Here is an 8,557-nt window from a genome sequence, read left to right as displayed (position 1 = left end):
GCTCCCTGACCCCCGCTGGACCTCCAGGAACTTTTGGCCAGCTTGTGGGGGGCCTCCTGACCCCCACGAGACTTGCCAAAAGTCCAGCGGGGGTCCAGAAGGACCTCCTGCCGTCCAATCGTGTTCGTCTATGGCCGCCGCCATTTTTCGGCGCCATTTTGGAAAATGGCGCCGGCTGAAGACAACAAGATTCAGGAGCAGGAGCCCGTTCCGGACCGCTGCCGTTCCGGACCGCCGCTGGACCCGCAGGTTATTTAAGTCATTTGGGGGGGGGGTTCGGGAGGGTGGGGGATTTAATTTAAAGGGTCGGGGGTGGGTTTTAGGGGGTTTTAATGTGCCGGTTTTGCGATTTTTCGATTTTTCGATTTTTCACGATTTTTCACGATTTTTCACGATATTTTACCCCCTCAAACGGCAACAATACGATTCCCTCCCCCTCCCAGCCGAAATCGATCGTTAAGACGATCGAGGACACGATTCACATCCCTAATGGGAAGTATTATAAGAGCTTTCCCGGATGTCTCCCATGAGACCCAGAAGAGGAGAAAAGCATTCCTCTTGCTGAGACCTCAGGTCTTGTTACTTGGGGGGAGATATTTCCTGAAATTTCCATGCAAATGTGTGGTTAAGTATTTACAGAACACTTATGTTTTTTTCGATCCCCCCCAGTTAACCCAATTCTTAATGGGGAAAACCCCCATAACTCCCGAGGTACCCTGTTTAGATCTTCCTGGTCCCTCATAGTGTGAAAAGCATCGTTGTTACATATCTGTCTATTTCTTAATATGAGTTATAAATACTTTTTCTTAAGGTTGTGAAGGATTTACCCCCCATTATTGAGGACTTTAAATAGAAAGATTGAAATTGTTATGATTTCCTAGATTAATATTGTAACCTTATTTGTATTGTATAAATCAAATCTCTTTTTTTTCCTATCAAGAATTGCTCTTGTAATTATTGTAAATTGGCATAAATAAAAAATATAAGAAAAAAATATAAGAAAAACAATCTTAAAACCATTAAAAGTCAGAACACAAAACTGTCTTAAATAACAATGGTATCTGCTGAATTTCTGTAAAAAGTTAAATCCTCATAACTTTTCCTTTTTTCAAATGGTAGAAAAAGCCTGACAGGAAACTGCCCTGCAGAAAATAATATATTTTTCTATCAGCTCTGCAGTGAAGCAGCAAAAAAGAGCGATCCCTGCAGAGACTGATACATCTTATGTACCCAATCAACAAGGCGTGATGGTTTACTGAGTGCGGGCGCTGTTATCATTTCTAATGCAGCGCCTTAGAGGTTTTGTTACCAAGAACAGGGTGAAATTGGTACTGATGTTGTTGTTTTTTGTAACGTTTTACTTACTAAACCAACAGACTGACTGACAATACAAAAATAAAACATGCAATCAATATAAAATAAAACATACAATCCATATGACTGGGTGATATTACACTTAGTTCCAATCATAACTGCTACATAATACCAAGAGGTTGTGAAGTACCCACTGTCCACGTGTTCATCAGCAGATGAAACAATTAGCTAATATTTTAATGATTCTTATCACCTATCAGACGAACAATTTTTCCCAAATTCTGTCACATTTAAATTATTTCTTAACACACATATGAGATTTTCAATCAAGGAATTTTTAGATATGTGTTTATGTCAATAAACAAATGAAGGGACTTGCTTCCAAAATGTTGCTGTCATAAATCTGGCAGTTCATACCAGCTCACTAGCCACATGGAAAAGGGACAGGAGCAAAGGAGCTTTCCTCCATTATCCTAGAAAGCAAATTTCAGGGGTTACACGGTAATATGCTTTCCTAAAATCATAGATATTTTGATCTCAATATTCTTCCCAAATTGCTGGGTTTCTTTTGTTATTTTCTTTTTTTTTATTTCTTCAGCTTTTAGTGCATGTTCACCCCCAGAGGTGGATCCAGAACTGAAATGTTTTGCTTTGGGGTTGGGGGCAGAGTGACACAGGGTTAACATGGGTTGGCACTGCAGCCAGTGCCCCATCCCACCTCACCCCCATTCCTTAGTCTATTGTACACAGGTCTTCATGGGGGTGGATGCAAAAAACATCTAATTTCTGGCAACACGCTATGGGGCTAATTCAATACCATGCAACGTGACTAGCACACGGCTTAAAACGTGATTGGATGTAGGTTTGGAACATGCTTCCTTGACCCCCTATTGCAATACGGGGATTAGCACATCCAAAACGTGTGTCAAAACCATCATGTAGCAAATAGCACTCATCACATGTACATTCCATGTAGATGTGGCCTACAGCTGGTACCCGTGATGCAGAAAATTTCCCACAAAGCCAATGTGCCCATTGCAAAGCGGCAAATTTTACGCCAGCCCGGGGCTAGCATAAAGGTATGAGGCACTCAAGGGCTCATTGATAAATAAACAAAACAATCCTGCTTTCTGTGATACCTCCGATTAGTATTGTAGCGATACTAAGTAAGAGGAGCCACAGAAAGCAGATTCAGGTAAAAAAAAAACTGTCTCAGGTAAAAAAAATAATTCTGGGCGCTCAATATAAACGCACGTGATAAACGGTCCAGACCATGTGTCTTATGTGTGCCTATTGTGCCGGTAGCGGGAGAAAACAGATCGTTGTATTGAATGTCCATTTTCCCATCCCGCACTTGATGTCCATTTTCCCATCCCGCACTTGACAACCACCTCTCCTGTGCGTCCAATGACAATTTTTCCTAGCGCCTCCTTTTCAGCACGTAGAGGTGGCTGGGTGATTGTTAGGAAAACAGGCACTCAACAGTGAGTGCCCGTTTTTTACGCACAAATATTGCATCAGCCCCTATATGTTCTGTTTTGTCACTGTCTCTCTGGCCTGACTCTGCTGTTTTGATCTCTCAGGCTGCCGAAGAGCAATTATTTATATAGGGTTTGAGAGGAGGGGGATAAGTAATTACTTGCCAAAAGTAAGCAAAGACTCTGATGGCCTCAAACGTTTGTAAGTCTAACCCAAGGGCAGTGATATTTCCCATTCAAATTAGCCTCCTTAAAGGCGCAAAGGATCATGGGCTGGCAGTGATTCTAATGATTCTATTCTAAACTTAAATAAATAAATAAATAAATAAATAAATAATGCCTCCAGACCCAATAAATCCAGAACTTTAAACTGCTGACTCAGATGGGACATGACTCTGTTGCTAGGGGTGAAGTTCTGTGCCAACATTGAGGAAGCAAAGGCCCCTGAGGCCTACCCCTGGCTATGCCTCTTCTTCACGATCTCACTCATGGTTGTAAAATGATTCACTCTCATCAGATGAAAGCATGGTTGCAACATTTTTGTCTGGTATGTTTGCAGGTTTTTAAGAACCAGCTCCCTGCCGATATCTTACAGGGTCATTTATCATTTCACATTAGGGCCCTAACGCGTGCGATAATGTTGTAACACACGCGATAAATACATCATCGCAAAATGCGTATGCAAATGAAAAATTAGTATTTGAGTGGGAGGAGTTTGGGCAGAGTAAATGGAAATGAGTGTGTGGAAGCGCAGCGCGCAATATAGTAATTCACACTATCGTGGGATTTAATGCCAGAAATAACTACACCTTTTTTTTCTGGTGCGGTGAAAAAAGTATTTATCGTGGCCGATTATAGTGGATCATGGATATTATCGCAGCGATTATCACGTGTGATAAAAAGAGGAATTATAACAGACACACCTACCAGGCCTTCCTACCCCAATAAAAACACCTGTTCTTATTGGTCTACCTTCCTAAAGCCACAATGTTTGGGGCAAGTTTAATAGTTGGGGGATACTGGATGCTTCAGGAGGCTCACCACAGATGGCAACAAATGGAACAACGACTTCAAGGCTTCAAAGGGGAGGAGGTATCCTCCTAGCAGCCAAAAAAGAGCTAAAAATTACTCAATTCCCAATTAGTTCACCCTCAAAAATCGAAACAGGCCTATTCAAATCAGACCATCTGCAAATTCTTCTAATCTACGCCCCCCCAGGCCTGCTGGAATCCAATGCATCACCCATACTAGAATTAATAGCAACTCACTTAAATCTAGATCGCCCTACCATAATACTGGGCGATTTTAACCTACACGTCGACGACCCCATTCGCTCAACTAATTGCGAAGCTTTCCTAACCGCCATGTCGGCTTTAGGCTTCAAACAAATCATAAACAAACCGACCCATAGAGCAGGCCACACCCTGGACCTTATATTTGTTAACTCAAGCATATCACACTCAACGCCACCCACATGCAAACCAGTCCCCTGGTCAGACCATACTTTAATATCTTCTGCCTTTTCGGTGGAACAATCAAGCAAAAAATGTGTCCCACTTCCAGAATTTATATACAGGAAATCCTGCACATCAGAGGAATTACACAATCATCTGGTCCCAGAACTCCCACTCATAGACATCACCTCAGCCAACTCAGCCCTTCACTCTTGGAACAAGATAACAGAAACAGCAGCAAACAAACTCTGTCCACTGGCAACAAAAAAACTCAAGCAGAACACTTCCAAAAAACAACCTTGGTTTAACGAAGAACTTCAAAAACGCAAACACTCCCTCCGACAGAAGGAAAGCAAATGGCGGAAATCACCAACACCGACTTCCCTCTCCGCTTACAAACTCGCACTACACCAATACAAAAACGCCACATTAAAAACTAAAAGGGACTTCTTTGCACAAAAGATCCACCACATTATCTTCGATTCCAAAGCCCTATTTTCCTATGTATCTAACTTAACACAAACCATTACTCCTGACATCCCAGCAAACCTGGCACAAGAAAAAGCTGAGGAATTGGCCCTCTTCTTTAGCAACAAAATCTCCAACCTGATAACACAGCTGAGACCCAACACTTCAGATCCATCAAACCTATATTTCCACCACAACAAAGACACTTCTCTACAATCCTTCGAACTATTCTCTATATCAGAGATACTCTCTGCATTGAAGAAAATGAAACCCTCATCACACCCTTCAGACCACATCCCTTCCAAACTTCTCCTGCTAATACCAGACACCATCTCTACCGCTCTGACAGACATCATTAACTGTTCACTAGCACAAGGAATTTATCCTGACAACCTGAAAATTGCATCCATCAAACCGCTCTTAAAAAAACCAAACTTAAACCCCAATGATCCTACCAATTTCCGTCCTATATCAAATCTCCCGTTCATAGCCAAGGTAATGGAAACATTGGTTAATTCCAGACTTTCAGACTACCTCGAAGAACATAAAATTCTGTTCCCGACCCAATATGGTTTCAGGAAATCTTTAAGTACAGAATCACTACTAATTTCCCGGACTGACTACCTTATCATGGGCCTGGATAAAGGTCAAGCTTACCTGCTAATCCTCCTGGACCTCTCAGCTGCCTTTGATACGGTTAACCACTCCATCTTACTAATTCAATTAGCAAATATGGAATAACAGGAACAGCTCTATCGTGGTTCAAATCGTTCTTAGGGAACAGAAAATACAAAGTTAAACTACACAACAAAGAATCTCAGCACTACTCTTCCTCCTCAGGAGTTCCACAGGGCTCCTCACTCTCCCCAACGCTCTTTAATATCTACCTGCTCCCTCTTTGCCAACTTCTAAACAAGTTAAACCTTAAACACTATCTATATGCAGATGACGTCCAGATAGTCATCCCCATCAAAGAATCCTATACTAAAACTCTTGAATTCTGGGAATCTTGTCTTCAAAAAATTGACGGACTCCTCTCCAACCTAAATCTAATACTAAACTCTTCAAAAAGCGAACTCCTCCTAATTTCCACCGAAAACAGTAACACAGACACAAATCTACCACCCAATTTACAAACCCCACAAGTAAGAAACCTAGGAGCTATCTTCGATAATAAACTAAACCTTAAATCATTCATAAATCAAACTACTAAGGACTGCTTCTATAAACTTCAAGTCTTAAAAAGAATAAGACCACTGTTTCACTTTCAAGACTACAGATCAATTCTCCAATCAATAATATTCGCTAAACTAGATTACTGCAACTCTTTACTATTAGGTCTTCCCTCTTCTCACACTAAACCCCTTCAGATGGTTCAAAACACGGCTGCAAGAATATTAACAAACACTCGGAGAAGAGACCACATATCACCAATTCTCAAAGACTTACATTGGCTGCCAATTCACTACAGAATTATATATAAGTCCATAACCATTATTTACAAAACCATACATCAACACTCTCAGCTCAACCTTCAAATTCCTCTCAAAAAATTTACTTCAAATAGACCAATCAGAGAGTCCTACAAAGAATCCTTACAAGTACCACATTCCAAAACCATGCGACACATAACCACCAGAGACAGGGCTTTCTCCACCGCAGGACCAACGCTGTGGAACTCCATCCCACCAGATCTGCGACAGGAACCCTGCCTCCCCACTTTCAGGAAAAGACTCAAAACGTGGCTTTTTATGAAAGCATTTCCTGACCTAAACTGAACTTTAATCAGTCTTTGACTAGTCACTCTGACTTTACCTTAATATAGCAATTAACTCCACAGCATTAGGGCAATTCGTTATCACCCCAAATGCATAGATAGGCATATATGTATCATATGTATCTAGTTTAAAACCCCTGCTTCTTTTCTCTGTTCCAAGTTATATTACTCCCTTGTTTTATTGTAACTGCAACTCTTAACTTTCACTTGTATATTGTTTACTATTACTACTACCTTTATAATTTATGTTATTTATTGTTATTTATTGTTATTTATTGTTATTTATGACCTCTTGTTACCTCTTCACTTGTTAATTGTAAACCGACATGATGCGATACCCATCGCGAATGCCGGTATAGAAAAACTTAAAATAAATAAAATAAATAAGGCCTGATGCAAGCCCTCCTAGGGAAGTCCCTGTACCACAGGCAAAGGCACGGGCCCTGCAGGGTGGGGGCCCAGGGCAGCGCCTGGCACACAGGCAGCCACAGCGGAGGAGATGTCCACGAACATCCTTGCTGGGCATGCCAGAGGACTATGTGGTTTGCAGGTGTCGCCTCAGCTCTTGGGCTATCCTGGAATTATATGAAGAAATGCGAGCGACCGTCACTCCCTGTGACATAGTAAGGGCAAAGGCGATCGGCGCCTTTGCCCTCACTATGTCACAGGGAGCGAAGGTCGCTCCCTGTGACATAGTGAGGGCAAAGGCGATCGGCGCCATTTTGAAACCTCCAGCACAGGCACCGGCACCGAGGGTATGATTGAAGGGATGGCTCCTGGACCCCCCGCTAGACCACCAGGTACATGTAAAAGGTTTTTGGGGGGTCGGGAGGGTGGGAGAAGCAAAGGGGTAATTTGTAAAGGGTCAGGGTGGGTTTTTTTTTATTGGGCCATCGGCGCCATTTTTATCAGTGGTAGGCAAAATGGCGCCGATGGCCCGAGAGCGGGAGATTGCGCCGGGACCCTCCCCCCCCCCCCCCCCCCCACTGGACCACCAGGTAATTTAACATTTTGGGGGGAGGTTCGGGAGGGTGGGAGAGCAAAGGGGTCATTTGTAAAGGGTCGGGGTGGGGGTTTTTTTATCTGCTCAGGCCTCACTAAAAAATTAACAATGTGAATTGGAATCGGAATCGATTCCAATTCACATCTCTAACGATCCGATTTTTTTCTCCCACCATCCGAACCTGATCGTTAAAACGATCGGGCACACGATTCACATCTCTATCATCCTCCTCCTCCTCGCTGACCTGGGTCTGGTCATCCGTGAGGAAGGGCCTGTGCAAAGGTGATGGTGCGCTGCTGGTCCCTGGGGCTTCCTGGCTGGTCCCTGGGGCTTTCTTGCTGGGACTGGCAGTTTCATGGGAGAGAGCTGTGGAAACAAAACATAAGACATAAGTACCAGTGGCAGCAAGTATCCTTTTTTATTTGGCATCAGAGGTGCACTTTGCTTCTTAACATTGTGAGTATTTTATGCCAAATGATGTGTCCCGCGTTGCTGCTGCCCATATACAAGTGAGGTGAACTTACTGGCTGCAGCTTGCATGGTGTCCAGCTGCTCAGCCATGCCCTCAAAGACATCACGTCCCAGCCTTTGCACGAGTCAATCCTTCATGGAGGTCAAGTCAATGGGACAAGGGGCTCCTCTTCCGGTCTGCTATATATATTTATTTCTGGCCACAAAATTGGCTTTCAGTTGCGCCTTGATGTTCCGGTACCTGTGGGCCACCTGTTTCCCACTTCGTTGTACTACACTGCATGTCGTGATGCCCTGGGCTATGTTGTGCCAGATCTGGTCCTTGGCTGCCCTTGAGGTCTTGGCCACACAGTTGCCGAAGAGCATGGCACAATGCTGTAAGACCCCTGCAATGACCATCTCATTCTTCTGGATACTGAACATGATCGTCCTGAGACGAGGGCATCCTGCTGCCTGGCTGCCAGAAGGGGCTATCACTTCCACTTCCGGAGAGGGGTCCTTCCTTTCCTCACTCTCCTTCCTACTCCCCTTTCCTCTCCTTCTCCCTCCCCCCCCCCCCCCCCGCCCTTGATCTGCCAACTTCCTTCCCCTC

The sequence above is a fragment of the Rhinatrema bivittatum genome, chromosome 3 (genome assembly GCF_901001135.1).
Source record: "Rhinatrema bivittatum chromosome 3, aRhiBiv1.1, whole genome shotgun sequence".
In the NCBI taxonomy this organism is placed as follows: domain Eukaryota; kingdom Metazoa; phylum Chordata; class Amphibia; order Gymnophiona; family Rhinatrematidae; genus Rhinatrema; species Rhinatrema bivittatum.
The sequence above is the reverse complement of the archived record's forward strand: the minus strand, read 5'-3'. Positions refer to the sequence as shown.